General features: G+C 36.4%; 1 long non-coding RNA gene across 1 annotated transcript; it reads right to left on the bottom strand.

The window, feature by feature from the left end:
• Positions 1 to 1475: 1475 nt before the first annotated feature.
• On the bottom strand, positions 1476 to 15630 carry LOC107078337 (uncharacterized). The gene is made up of 3 exons (XR_001479281.2): positions 15347 to 15630; positions 3334 to 3482; positions 1476 to 2909 (listed from the first exon to the last, which is right to left on the bottom strand). It is a non-coding gene; the product is annotated as an uncharacterized lncRNA (long non-coding RNA).
• Positions 15631 to 15909: the final 279 nt, after the last annotated feature.

The raw sequence follows: 15909 nt of genomic DNA, 5'->3' as shown, positions 1-15909 counted from the left end.
CGTCCAAAAGATATCTTTAAACTCAGGTTTTCAGTGAATTAAAGGTAAATGAGAGAAGCATAGAAATCATGGATATTGGTCACATTCACATGCCATAAGACTGCAAGTGATATTTTAAATCAGACATTGCTTCTTTGTATGTATTTTAGTGCCCTTCTTAACAGTTAATTTAATTATTTAGCCTACCTACATCATTGTCACATTTACCACCTGATGGATTCATATGGTCTTGTACAGATGTGTTGGCCTACTGTAACAGTAATGTCAGACACAAGCCAAGGCATTAAATTAAGAAGTTGGTTTTATTTTTTCCCTTCTGATTCAAGGTGAGCAAATAGTATGTCACCCCTGAGCTATACTATACTAGAGTACCGACTGAAGGGGATTAAAGTCTGCCTTATTTGCTAAAATGTCCCCACTTTCCACACATCCCCAAACAATAATGACATTATTGTTTATTGTACTCTTCATTATTGTACTCTTTCACACTAAAAAAACATAGATACATTTTTGGAATTTTCCTAATAACATTATTGGTAAAGATGTATCATTATATGGCAATAACATGCCAGTGTGTATAAATACACACTAGTGCATTTCAGTTTAGTTCAGTTCACCTAGATTATTTCACTAGGGTGACTAATTCCCCTCCAAACCAGAAGATGGCACTATACAAGCTGTGCAAGTGTCACGGGAGCCGGTCCTGACTCTCGTGTAGTGCTTATTTAGGACCCTATGCAGATGGTATAATCCGGAAGAGACTGGAGAAGGACAATAGGGACAAATGCGGAGAGGAATGGATGGGAGGACAGACAGGGGGCGATGCCGACGGTGATCCAGGTGCGAGGGGGAGGGCAGGTGAACAAGTTCAGTGGGAGTCCAAAAGGGAAAAACAGGGCGGTCCAGGAAGCCGGGAGATCAATCCAAGATCAACCCAAGACAAACAGTTAAAAACAGGAACCGGGTGGGAACCGGGACAGGAACAGGGAAGTTAGGAACACGATGACGAGGCCAGGCGCTCCAAGTCCCGGAACCAGATGGTCAGGACACCGGGGAATAAGGGCTGCCCTCGGGCTACCCGCGGGCCCAGGGAATGGGCAAGCCTTGTGGGGTCCATCACCCAATACTGAGCACAGAGCTTAGGAGGCACAGAACTTACAGTACTGTATTTAGTGACAGGAGACAGGTGCACGTAATAATGAAACTAATAATAAAAGGTCAGAGCGCCCTCTAGAGGAGGGATGATGACCGTGACAGGAAGTTGGCATTTCTTCTTAGATTTGGTCCTGACCTCAAGTATGGTTTTGGCCTCTAGGTGTAGCTTTGTGAAATTGAGTTGTACAGTAATTGTAGCAAGCAAGAAGAAAAAATCCAAACATTTACAATCTTAAACTTTAATTCAGTTTTTTTTTTTCCAATCAATTCAATACTTTGTTGCCGTGTCAACAAAGTTGATTGGAATTTGTCTCAGGGCATCCCAGATAGAAAACTAACAGAAACAACATTTTAACACTCCACATACACAGTACACTTTTAAACATTCAGTCAATTTTATTCACAAAAGGATTTTATTCACTCCCATGAAATTCTTTCAACAATCAAGATCTATGTGCCTAATGGCCTCTAGACAGCTGCTATTACAGAACCGAGCAGTGCTACATTTGATGTTTTGAAACCTTCTCGTCAAACGGAGATGTTTATAAAAGGAGCTGGCAGGATGGAAGGGTCTGTGGACACCTTCTTAGCTTTCCGTTTGATGCTGCTGTCACAAACAGAGGCAACAGAGGGACGTTCGAATCCGATGATCTTGGATGCTGTTCGTATGACTCTTTCCAGCTGTTTCATCATTTGAGCAGTTGTATTGCCACACTGTTAGGAGTGGAAAGCCTGCTGTTAGTTTCCTTCCCCTGCTGGAGACTGATGTTGCCATAAATCCTGTGGGACATAGATCTACTGGTAACAGGTAATAGGGTTTTATTTCTGTTGTTAAATCAAACTCTTTTTATGCATTGTCCCACAGTGCAATGTAACAGGCAGGCACTGTGAGGGTCCCCATCATGTTCTTCCACCCATTCTGTACCGTAGCTGTCAGAGGAGAAACATTATTAAGTGGGACTTGACAATGATATGCATACAGTAGCTGCCCATTTTACCTCACTGGTACTTTGACTGACTCAGAAAGTGTTAAGCAACACGCTGCATGAGGACGAGTATGAACATATTGAAAAGAATGATTTGTTGTTGCTGTCGTCAAAGGTGCAACGTAGGACTGACACTGTTGTGAACGGTGCTGCACCGGTGCTGTTGGAAACCCGCTGTCCATGTTAATTTTCAAACTGCAGTCATGCTGCCTGGTGACAAGAGTCATTTCATGTTATTTGTAAGGATGTCTGAATTGACTGGAGTCAGATTTGGGGGTCTTCCATGATGACCAGTTGTGTTAACAGTAATCACTTATACTGGGAAGTAGTTTCTCATATACTCAGGCTTTGGGGACTTATATGGTTGACTAACCCTGGGTGGTCTTCAGCTCATCTAGCTGTTTCTTGAAAGAATCCAGTTTAACGCAGCTTCATCCTGTCAATAGTGTCATCCTGTCAAATCAGTCCAGAAATGAGCAAGCAGACTCAGTTTGGGGTTTAAAGGAATGTCCTTCACTGATAGGCTGAAGGAACTGAAGCCCTTTTTGTCTTGGATAGAGAAGACTGTAATGTAATGAATGTAATCAAGGAGTTGGCTGTCAAAATCCTCAAAGTCAACCCAGCTGACTTCTTCAGAACCAACAAACTAGAGAACACAATTGGAAACTCTGTAGAAGTGCATTTAAACAGAGAACAGGAGGCACTTCTTTACACAGAGGGTTGCAGCAGAATGGAACAAGCTCCAGGTGCGTTGTTGAAAGCAGTGCACTGAAAAAGAAACAAGAAAAAGCTAGATGAGATCCTTAGATTAATTAGCTACAAACTACTAAATGGGATAGATGAGCCAAATGATCTCCTCTCATTTGTAGCTTTTATTAAGTTCTTACAAGAATGTAGAAACTCTAACTACATTTTCAGGATAGAAGAAGAAATGTAAAATGAGCATGTGAGTCCAGCTTTGTCTACAAGTACAGTATATTGTAATCTCTTATGACCATACCTGTAAAAAGTAATCAATTGGTGTTGCATGATTGATAATCAATGGGTCAAATACTGTATATACTGTATACTGTATATCGCATTTTGGTACAATATTGTCAGTTAACAATTGTATTTTCTTTATGTAGAAAACAATTGCAGGGCTTCTGAGCGGCTCACAGAGTAAAGGTGCTTTCTCACAGTGCAGTCTCACCTGGCCATGTCATAAGCTGACTGTGGATAAAAATGAACAAACTACAGCAATGCTGGGGGGATCCACCAGCCAAGGATGAGTTGAGTATCTGCGACCTCACAGCCTTGCCAGTGAAAGTCACCTGCTTCCTTCAAGCAGTGGGAACCTTCCTGTAGGAGACAGAGGCATTTGCAATGTGCCAAATAGTGAGTACCTCTGCTGGGGGGCATATTGGAGTAGTGTGCGTGCAAGTCTTCACTCTTCCCAGACATTTCAGGGTTTCTAGATATACTGGAACTGAAGACGTCAAGTTAGACTGCATAAGGTAGTATAAGTTAGACTGCATTTCATACAGTAAGGACAATCCCACTTCTGAGTAGAAAAAAAATGAAAATATCCCAATCTAGCAACTTGTTAGATCATGTCAGGCTTTAATTACTGTAGGTGATTAAGCTCAGCTGGAATGAACACCTGCAGGTGTGTGGTCCTCCAGATCCAGGCTTATTGGACACTGGACACTGTCAGCAAAGTTTCAGACAGATTCTATGTCTGAAAGGACAAGGCCATTATTATCCAACATAAGCCAGGGAAGTACCATTTCTGGAGTTGCCGATTTGAAAAGTCATAACCAATATTATATTAAATATTGCATTGATGCATAAAAGTTAACACATTTTAAACTGTTTTAACATGACGCATATTTTGAGTTGGGATATTGTGTTCATAGCACAAAATAATAACATTGATCCTGTAATAATCGTTTTAATTTCACAATTTGTCAGACCAGTAGTAGCCAGCTGTTTCATTTCTTCCTATTATTTTTCATGCACCCTTAGCCAGGAAAATAATCTGTTAACCGTCTCCTAATTTACACATGAACTAATGAACCTTATTCTGTTATTTATTTGACATCATATTTCTTTGACAAACATGACTCAAATGATCCCAAAATGCATTTTTGTTTCTGGAAAGAAAGTCTAAAGCGATTTAACTTCAGGTGAAAATCGCTAAATTCATTATTAAAAATATTTAAAGTCGTGCTGGCAAGAAAAAAGAAAAAAGAAAAGTTTGACTATTTTTTTCCAGATGATGCATCAATGCTTATCATTGATGTTGTGGAAAAATGCAGATTTTTTTTAAAGTAAGAGAAAAAAGATTTTATTCAGCTAGCGAATAGCATGGGCATGTTCTCAGAGATAACCAAGAGCCATGTCAGCTAGTTTGAGCAGGATAATGAGGCTCTGTCCATGACAATTTCACTGTCCTGTAGAGAGAGAATCTGTCTAGCAAGGCTTTTTTTGCCAGAAAATTTGGCAGTCCAAGTTATCCACCTGCAAAAAACATATTTACTTTTTATAATTAAATCATTTTTCCAGACCATTGTCAGCATTTAAATTAATATAAACAGATATTCAGTACCACTTATATTTTTAGTAGTTTGCAGACACAAGAAAGTTTTCTTATACAGTACATCTAACAGTATATTATACAATGTACAGAATGATTTGTTTAATTTTGACCAATTTATACAATAACTCTTGATGTGGGCTGCAATTCTCAATAAGAATTCGACTCATTAACATTTTCTTTCCATAGAGATGAGATCAATACCTTCATGTGCAAAATTATTTGATTCAGTTTATTTTGCAATTCAAATTAATCTATATAAAAAATATGTTCACTTTTCAGTGAATTGTCATTATCTATATAATACTTCCCTCTAAGGTGTAATTTTTGGCAACCATATGCAATAAAATATTAATTATAACAAATAAGTCAGAAAAAAGATCACAGAACACAACTCTGAAAAAAAATAATCAATATTTTAATTTTAGCCCATTTCCTTCTAGGTCAACAAGAGAAAAAAATCTGGCTTTCAAGTTATTCCGTAATTGCTCAGAATTCAATTCTACAAACACAAGTAGCTGAATCCTCCAGAAAAATTACATTTCTTTTTTTATCTGTAAATGATTTGCTATGTATGAGAAATATTGATTTCCTTACACACAATGGTTCAGCACCTTTGTTTTCCCTTTCTAATAAATTAAACATAAAGCAGAGTTAAAGCAATCTGGAGAAGCGAGTGATTCCTTTTAACTGATGCTGTTGAGTGCTAACACTGCAGTTGTCTTCCTTGTGCATCAGAATGGCACTCTTACGTGTAAGTTCATGAGTCACACATCTCAGGGAGTACTCCATTTATTATTTATTGCAGATGATGAAGCCGGTGATCTCCAGAAGAAATTTCTGCAGAGATCGGCAGGTGAAGCTGTGTTAGCTATGACACAGTCTCATGCACTTACTTGTTAGTATCACATCCTCAGCCATCATAGGGGATATGTTGACTTGAGACTTCCCCTATCAACTGGGAGATTGGGATAACAAGAGGAGAGATATAGTCTCTGACATTTTAACATCTTGCTGGGAATTTAGCAGGAGGACAAGACAATCTATCTTGGGGTACTGACACCAAATTTTCAAATGGTAGCAGAAAACACTCTGTACAGTAGTGTGCAGCCCCATTCAAAATTATTTTTTACCGTGATTATACTAAGATGACAGTGTGATCCAATAGTTACTGTTAAGGATGCAGTTCCATAGGAAATTCATAATTTAAATGTTGAGTTCATCTTTCTTTTCCTTTTAGCTGTTACTGTAAGTACACCGTTTCAGTTTCCACCCGTACTCTGAAACTATTGTAAAATATTAACTAACAACTCACTGATAATCACACCAAATTGTTAATTTATTATAAACATATCACTGTTTACTTTTTTTGATACTTTGTGATACTAGATTTACTGGTTGCATAAGAGTTAATCTGTAAAAAAATCAGAAACACTTTAGAATGTCTTTATTATTCTGAGGTAGTTCACGTTCAAAAGCTTAATAAATTGATCGTAAAGTTCCTTAATGAACTGATAATGAACATTAATGAAATGGCAATGAATATTCATTGTATTTTCCAGACATAATTCAAATTGACCTAGTTTGAATGTTGTGGAATTACAGAAAGCCAACATAGAAATCTTCAGTACAGATGGATGAACATACCAACAGATAGATAATTACATACACACCAGGCCAATGTTGTTGAAAAACAACTAGCCTAGAATATTGATACATAAAATATTGATTCACATGTTCATTTATTAATCCTCTGAAAACGTAATGTAAAAAAGGAGACTTTGCTGTCATTTCATCTTATTAAAATAGAAAACAATGTCACCCACACTGTCACAGAATTTTAGTATTCTATTGTTTTAGTTGCAGTCCAAATTGCATTCAGATATTTACTGTATTTGATTTGTATTTTATTTTCATATATTTTATTATTTCATATATTGTTTTTATGAAATCAAATTACAAATTTATTATTTTATTTTTCTTATTTATATTCTTATACATTTTTTATATTTTACTGTTTAGATAATTTTAGATGCACATCCAGTACGATTGGGAGTTTAGTCAAAATTTCTGGTTTTGTCCAGCATTTTGACTATAAAGGTCAGAGACTGGTCTTTTGTGGGTTGGGTGCCAACAGATCTTAATTTACCCAGTATGACTTTTGTTCTTGTGGTAGAACTACTGTACATACACTACTGTATGTGTATGTACTGCACATGTGGGATGGAGTATAGATGTGTTCTCTTTCTTCTTTTTTTCATCATGGAATAAACCTATTACTTGTATTTTTTTCTCTGCAGCCATGAACAGTTTGCTCTTTTCTTGACAAGTGTTAAGATGTACATGTAAGTGTAAAAATATTATGTGTGTTTTAGCTTTGCATTTAGAGGAAACTGTCATGTTTTGTTTCAATGATGTACCTACAACATTTTGCTTTTATGCACAATGCTGTAACGGTTATACTGTATACTCTATTCTGTATATATTCCTTGTAGGTTTTGCAAATAGATGTGGAAATCGATCTAACAGGTGAACCCAGTCTCACACATTAAAGGCAACTGAACTCACCGCATTTTCTGAGTGCAGATCCTCAAAAAAAGATGTGACTGTGTGAAAACTTCATAGGTCAGCACAGCTTAATCTTGTGTCACTGCATTGCAACTTGTGAGCATTAAGAAAGTAAGGAAAGTGGCACACTGGGGACCAAAATGTCATGTAGAATATACAGTACTGTACAGTAAATGTAATACAACAGCACAAATTCTTCAAATCATTGGGTTTTGATATTGAACTACTGTACCTTTTAATGCAGCTATGTATCTGATGTTTTTCACACCAGGGAATTATATATTTTGGTTTCAGTCGCATCTGAAATGTTACTGTTCAGAAAACACCTCTGAATGGGATCAGTACAGAGCAAAAGGAAATTGTTCTGTAGGATTTATTTTTTTTAAAATGTCTGCTGCTCTCACTCATTTTAATAGGTTTAGTCAATTTTAACAGAAGGATTTAAAATTCCTTATATGCCTTAATTTGCACATGTATTGTAACTGTGTTTATGTATCCAAACTTCATTTATGGAGCTGACTGTAGATGAACGTCTCACATGATCTCTTAAAATGTGTACTATTGAAAGAGAATTCAGCAGGACCTTTCTAAAATTTAAGTAGCATATTTCTACTTTTGATCTCATGAAAAGGATTTTTTTCTAAGTAAGGTGATGACAAAAGTCCTCTTTGTAGGTCAGAAAAAAAGCTTTATCTAATCATGTAAAAAGCTACCAAACATAATTTAAGGTAAAATTAATCCACTTTCTATTCTGTGTTAAATTGTGTTACAACGCATAAACTCAGCTATTAAGAACCTATATTATATGGGCAAATGTTAAGATTTAAGAGTTAATCCTTAAAGAAATGCATATTATACATATTTTATTTTTAGTAAATATTTGTAAACCCAGTAACCCATCTTTATAGTTATAGGTGTAAGTATGGATTAGTTAATTTGCTAAAACATCTGAATTACAGATGTCGGCACCTGAACAAGTAGGTTGACTGCATGTTTAATAAACCTGCAGGATCGTATATACTCATTACACTTAATATATTAATGAATACCCTTGGTTCAGAAGCAGAGCACATTATGTGCATAACAGTACATATACATTCCCTAGAAATCTCATCATGGAATATTGGCAATGGAATTACTTGCAATGTGCTTAGCATGCAGACTGTTAGAAAGCATTTGTTTTCAATATGGATAGTACTAATAAGCAGTACTTTAATAAGAGCCCAGCGGAGAGTTTAAGATTAGCAATGTAGTCAGTGATAACTTATTTCTTTCATTCATGGAAAGGCAAATGCATGACAGTATACTGAATGACTGTACTGCACCGATGAAATTAAAGCAGAAACTTCAAAAGGCTTCTGACATGACCCAACTATTGCCTGTTCAGTTAAAACTTTAGCAAACATACATTTTTAAAGTGCAGTTTAAATTAGGTTTCAGATGGAAAAAATAAAATAAAATTGCTCAATTTTCCTCTTTCAGGCTCATGGAAATGGCATTGTTTATTTCACCTTTCATCTATGAGGAACTTCTTAATTTCTTGACTACTATTTAACTCTATTAAATGATAAATAAAAGTTGTACTTTTTAATTTCATATTTACAATTCAAATGTGAATGCAGCATTTTCTTTATTAGTCTGCCGCAGCATCAGTGCTTAAACCAATTGTATGTAATTGAGTTTTAAATGACAACCTCAAAAACCTTTTCTTTCTTGACAGTTGCAAATTGAGAGGTCATTCTCTATATTAAAGTAATTAATAACCAATTACAGGCAAATTACAGTTAAGCCTGTCTATAACAACCAGTACTGAAGGCAGAAAATAAATGTGCTTTTTACAGACAATTATCAGTTTTTTATCTATTGTGTTGCAGAAACTTACAAGTAGTTATTTTCAGCTCACTATGCTTATACTGCCCTCTAGTGTTGGTGAAAGAGTGAAAATTTCAGATAGGAAATAGCCTGTCTATTGCTACCCTCCAGTGTTCAATCTTTCACCAGCATCAACGCTCATACTGCAGTCTTTATTCATTACAGTCAGTTGTTTAAATGTCCAAAAATCCATGCAATTTCCTGGTGGTCTGCAAATTGTATGTCACAGTTTAAGGAATCACAATTATATTTGGTTGACTACATAGCCTGGACTGTAACTACTGTAGGCATGTCTGGACTACAGAGATCACACATGTGGACCATACACACAATTACTTTGTGTATTTTATTGTTCTGATACTTACTAAAAAGGAGACATGGGACTAAGGACATCTTTATGGATTTTTTTTTCATTAAAAAATGTCATTCTCCAGGAAAACAAAATGTAATAAAAAAACAATTTCTGTAACAGTCTAATGGATTACCTACTGTAATATCCTAAAAGTACTGTATGTGATGCATCTAAAGGTAGTGTTCTTTAAGTGATATTAAAAAAACAACTTTACTAACATCAGAATGAGCTCATAATACTACTGCTGTCTTATTTTCCTCTGCAGGATGACACTTGAATCCCAGAGGAAGTTGTTTTGAACTCTAATTAAAGAACAACTAAAATGTTTATACTGTAACGCATACGGCTGACATTACAGGTTGACGTCACCGCCCTTCCCTGTGAATAGCAGGGATCTCAGCCGCCGGGCTGATGGGAGATTTCCCTTTAGCTCAGCTGGCTGGTTCCCTGTTGAGTAACAGGGTTCGAGCCCCTAGCAGCGGGGGGCCGACCTGAGGCGGCAGTGGCGAGGGCACATACCCACTTGAACCCAAAAGCGCTGCAATGTTACAAATATAAGGGATTAAGAAAACATAAAATTATAGTGGGGTGATCAATAATTAAAATAATCATAACCCCCAAATAACAAAATATATGCATAGAGTACACCCAAGTAGTTAGCATAGTTAGAGGCACCTGATGTCTTTTTTCCTTGGCACAGCTCTGGTGAAAGAGTAATAAATCAGAGGCAAACTGGGATAAACAAATATTTATACAAACCAAGAACAACAACATAAAAGATAACAATATTTACAAACAAGGCATCTCAGAAGCCTACATCTTGACCAACCAGAAAACCCCAGACTGCTAACCTAGTATTAAAAACTATAAATACAGTATAGGAAATCCTATATAATGCCTAATAGGTCAGTAAAAAAAGAGGAATACAACCTTGAGCGAATTCTCACTTCTTCCAAATCCAGATGGTCCAAAGTGAATGGGGCCCTATCTCCTTATTCTAGAAACGCATCGCTCACCTGGAGAGAACGTCTTTAGCCTTGGAATTTCTTCTAAGGGAAATTAGAGTTTCCTAAAATAACAGATGGCAAACTCCCTTAAACAAAGCTCTAATAGCTAGAATCTTCTGTTTCTATTTCTTCTCCTCTGTCTGTCCCTGCTACTTCTTCTCTATTTGCATGTCTTCCTCTGGATCTATCTACCTGTCTTTTATCTTGTGTTTCTAAACTGTTGACGGCTCTTAATGATTTACCAAGAAGGCAATTAACCAGGTTAACCAGAAGATTCCTTTTAAAGAATGTCTCTCAGACCCCCTACAGCTCAGCAAGACATTGATCTTCCATCAACTGTTTCTGCTGATAGCTTTGAAAGCCAGAGAAGTGCACATGTTGACTTTTACAGTAAACCACCAGGATATCTGTACCCTATAAATCACTTGTAAAAAATAAAAACAGATACGTTTATGGTGGTATTATAACCATTTCACAAACATCTGAAAATAATTTAGCCAAAGTACAAAATAGTTCCATTCCTTTTTGATGTTATACTACTAATGGAATCCCAGGTGAGCAAGACTGAACAAACTTGTATTTAGCTTTGCTAAGACATCACTTTTGAGTTTCTCTTTAGTCTGCATTTCTCTTGTGCGAGATGGCTCTCCGAAAAAGAAATTCCAGAAAGTGCTAAAACACAGAGGTGTAACCCCTAACCTCGAAAAGTGCACCAAATGCAAGTCTAGCATAATACAGCAGACTCTAAAGTTTGTTGGACACCACACCTGCTGTAAAAAAAATATATCTTGCTTATGAACCTGCAAATTCTAAAGAGTAGCCAAATAGCCCACTTATTCACTGTTTAACTGACATACTGCAGCTTGTTCAGAGTAGATTTAGATACCCCAGGGAGTAGAGCATTGCAGTAGTCAATTCAAGAGAATACAAATATGTTGATCAGCTTTTCAGCCACAATTATTGATAGCATAGGGCGTAGTCTTGCGATATTTCTAAGGTGAAAAAAAGATGTTTTGACAGTATGCTGTACATGTGGGTCAACTGTTAAGCCAGAATCGAATATAACCCCAAGGTTTTTCAATTTTGATTGAAGCTCAAGTACAGAGCCATCTACAGACAGGGTTACAGGACTGGCTTTACGAAGTTGATGGGGGGTACCAATAAGCATGACTTCAGTCTTGTCACAGTTAAGATTAATGCTCTATCTAGTCATCTGTGGAATCGGCAATCCTTCTTTACAAGCCCAATTTAAGCTCCACAGTACCTGCTAGGAAATTAAGCCCCAACTGGTGTATTTTAGTTCCATGAATGCTTTGAGTTCTTGGTGACACATCGGGCAGGACACAGCATGGTCATAATGCTGAAGCTCTTCTGACGTGCACTGCCTCAAGATGATACAGTATATTTAAGAAATAAAAAACACAAAATGAAATGGACATATTTTGGAGCTAAATTTATATTCAATATTTCATTTATCCATTTATCCAATACTTGCCAAGTTCCAAGTATTTCAGAAACATGAGAATGGGAAAAAGAAACCAATTTTTTCTATGGTCTTTATTGTTCAACAAGAAAACATTGCAGCATAATCAGCTAATGGAATTTAACATTACTGCTACAGTACATAGACTGAACACATAAAATTACAGTGGCCTAGCAATCAACATGAAACTACAACCCATATGGAATTCGCCTCCACTTCCCTTTGAATCACAGAACATTTATAACTGCAACGACTACAGCACACCAGCTTCAGGGGTAGGACTTTGATACAGTAACACGCTTACACTGTATATCATTTTAGGAACAACAACAATGTGGTAGACAATCACAGTTGTATACCACTTAGAAACATTAAGGTAGGTTACACACAGTCCAGTAGGTTTGCCTTCAGTTCCAGTATATCATTCAGAAAAATAGGCACTTAAGACCTGTACCAATAAGATGTAAAGGTATGCAAGACACATTAAACATAAAGCTTCTGTTTATCACTGCACAATGATTTGCTTTTTTCATATCTTAGAAAATGCTCATTTTAATTTTACAGACAAACATCTACAGCTCTTGGCCATAACCTACTTGAATATACAGTACAGTATGTTTATTGTTACACGTTTCACGGTATTTCAATACCCTTTTTAATTTACTTTTGATTTCATTATGTATTGAATGCAGATAATTCTTAAATAGGCAGGAATTTTATTTGAACTATTATTAGAATAACAAATTTGAACACCTTGTAAATTGACATTGGTGCAGAAACGTTATAAACTGAAAAGTGTAAGTACTGGGGCAGTGAAGAGAAATGTGTAATATTTATGGTGTACTTATTAAATTTGTACTTTTGATTAAAAGATTAATGAGGGGAAAGTATTGAATTTCAGCTTTTGTTTCTGGGTATTCATTTGCATTTAAGAACAATGTTATTTGTTGCGTTAAATCCCTTCATTTCAGATGAGCATTAGTATTGGGACAAATGGCTAACGAGTGTTTCTAATTGCTCATTGTTCCCTGTTGCATTACAGTATCTGTGAAAATATAGACTTGCCTATGCAAGAAAAGCAAGCAATTGTGAAGATGAGAAAAATCCCAAATAAGGAATGTCTTGAAAACAAAGAAACAGCAATCGGCAAAGATGAGGTGATACAAAGGAAACTGAAGAAAAATCCTGTAGTAACAGTCAAAAGACATCAAAGACAATCTGTAGGATGCAGGTTAAAAGCATCACTGTACACAGAACAATGGAACAGAAGAATGACAAGGGCTGCACTGCAAGATGTATACCTCTCATCAGCAGTAAAAACATAATTACAAGATTCGAATTTGCAAGAAAGTACAAAGATAAGTCACAGCAGTTGTGGAACAGTTTTATGGATAGACAGGATAAAGATAACATTTTATCAATGTGATGGAAAGGCAAAAGTGTAGAGGGCAACTGAAGGTGAAAAGCACACCACCTCATCGGTGGAGCACAGTGGATGTACTGTACACTGCAGCTTTGTGGCCTGGGCATGCATGGCTACATCTGGAACTGGCACAATGGTTTCTATTGGTGATGGAACTGATGATGGCAGCATCAGAATGAATACTTGAAGTGTACAGAATCATCTTGGCTGCCTATGTCCAAGAAAATGTCTCCAAACTCACTGGGCCAAAATTCACCCTAAAACATACCGCACACTTAACCAAGGAGTTCATCAGGAAGAAGGAGTGGAAACATCCGAACTGGCCATACCAATCTCCTGATTTGAAGGGTATTGAGCATGCATTGTACTTATTGAAGAAGAAACTAAAATCAGGAAACTCCACAAAAACAAGCGACAGCTGAAAGTGGCCTCAGTTAAGGCTTGAGACAGCTCAATGGAACATATCAAGAGTCTAAATGATATTGATGGGTCCCAGACTTGTAGCAGTCATTGCATGTAAGGGATACACAAGCAAATACTAACTTTACACTAGTTTTAATGAAATTTAAGTTAATTTAGCTGAATACTTATGCCGACCTAAATTTGGAGGGGAAGGAATGAAAACAAAAAAAACATTTTGTTCTAATTCATTAAAATTCATTACACTCACTTCATTACACTCACTTCCACTCTCATTACATTGTAGCATTTTATGGTTGCACAGTCTACAATTTTCTTGAGCATCTTCTACTGTAGCTAGTTTTTTTTGTCTGAGGTGCCCCCACATTTTTTTATTTTTATCGACAACATGAAAAATGTTTTTAGAAAACAGAACTGCAAATATCATCTGATAAGGATGAGAGTCTTCTCATTCTGTACTGTTTTGCAACTGCAGTTTCAATATTTTTTTAGATGTTTGTGTTCAGAACTATTTTTTAAAGAAGAATTGAAAGGGCTAGGGTCTAATGCTGATTTAGGCTTAGGGTTGGAATACCTATTAAAGTCTGATTTATCCTTTAATCTATATACTTTGATTGACTGATACTTACACTGACTTTGATACCAACAGTTATGCATTAAACGGCAAAATGAGAAAACCTTTTCATTCATTTAAGTGGGTGGCATTTTATAAAAGGCCCTGTGTAATACTAAGAGCAATCAATATCCAAAATTACATTTCAAAATAGGATGGAGAGTCCTATTATTTTTGGTGCTCTTTTATAAAACATAGCTAAAACATTTTAAAAAAACAGCTAGATTTGAAGTAAATTCTAACTTTAACATTCATCGTTTGGACATTTGGACATACAGTACTGTGTAAATGTAACCCAATAACTACAGAAACAATTATTTTACAATGTGTAAACAGAATAAAAATTGTTGATTTTTATTGGTTTTTGATTGTTGTTGGTGATTTGCAGTTAAATTGTCTATTGTTGTTTCCATTTTAGACCACTCTGAGAGTCAAACTGGACATGGTGTTCATGTGTAGTGATGAAAGAGGTAATGTCTAATGCCAAGTTTGGGTTAGGGTTAGAAAAACCTTTATATTTAAAATTGAATAATTTTAATGGTTGCACTTTAATGGCTAAAGAGAGCTGGAGCGTTAGATTTGGTACTGCTTTTAACTTGCAAAGCCCTATGTAAAGTAATATTGATAGCAATCAATATCCAAAATTACACATTGTATTTCTGTGAAAGGCCAAGATACAGCATAACTCCTATTCGTTTTCTAATCCCTTCAACTGTCTATCAAATCTATGACATCAAAAATCACTAAGGTTTAAGGACTTTACTAGCCCTTTGCTCGGCCTTAGAGTACTGTACGATAATAACTGCAGCAACAACTATCTGGTAACTGTATACAGATTAACTAACTCCTCTCTTGATGACACTGGTGAACTCCTGTCTCGCTTGCTCACCTGATCTTGTGCAGGGGGGCTGTTAGTGGGTAATGGCTCCCTTGAATCACAGGACGGTGCTGCCCTCCCGTGGCACGTTGCGCTGTGGGCTCCTTCCTGTATGTAAAACGCATCGGGATCCGTCAGAATGCACAGCACTACACAAATACAAGGATTTTTACTTGGACAGTGTATTATATATACGTATGTATATCAGACTATTTAAATACCCTGGTTAAACGAGCAGATTAAGCTTTTTACTCGGCTGTCAGAGCAGCTTGTAAATCAAGCATTAGAAAAGATGCGTATTTTTAATGTACAGTGCTTATGCAGACATACATACTGTGTAAATGCAAGTGACTACAGTACATTATAGTTTAAGAAGCACGTACAGTATGTGTTTTTACGATGTTTTAACATTATATCATTCGCTATAACCCCTGGTCTATATTTCATAGTGACTATAGTGATACTGTACGCCCTCTTCACTGGTCAGAATTAGCGGAGAGGCCGTTCAGCCCCACTTAAAACAAAACTACTAGCCGTAACTGCTCAGTTAAACTTTATGCAAATTCCACCACAAG

Source organism: Lepisosteus oculatus, chromosome 2 (genome assembly GCF_040954835.1).
Source record: "Lepisosteus oculatus isolate fLepOcu1 chromosome 2, fLepOcu1.hap2, whole genome shotgun sequence".
NCBI lineage: Eukaryota > Metazoa > Chordata > Actinopteri > Semionotiformes > Lepisosteidae > Lepisosteus > Lepisosteus oculatus.
Note: the sequence above shows the minus strand (reverse complement) of the source record. Positions and strands in the feature narration are given on the sequence as shown.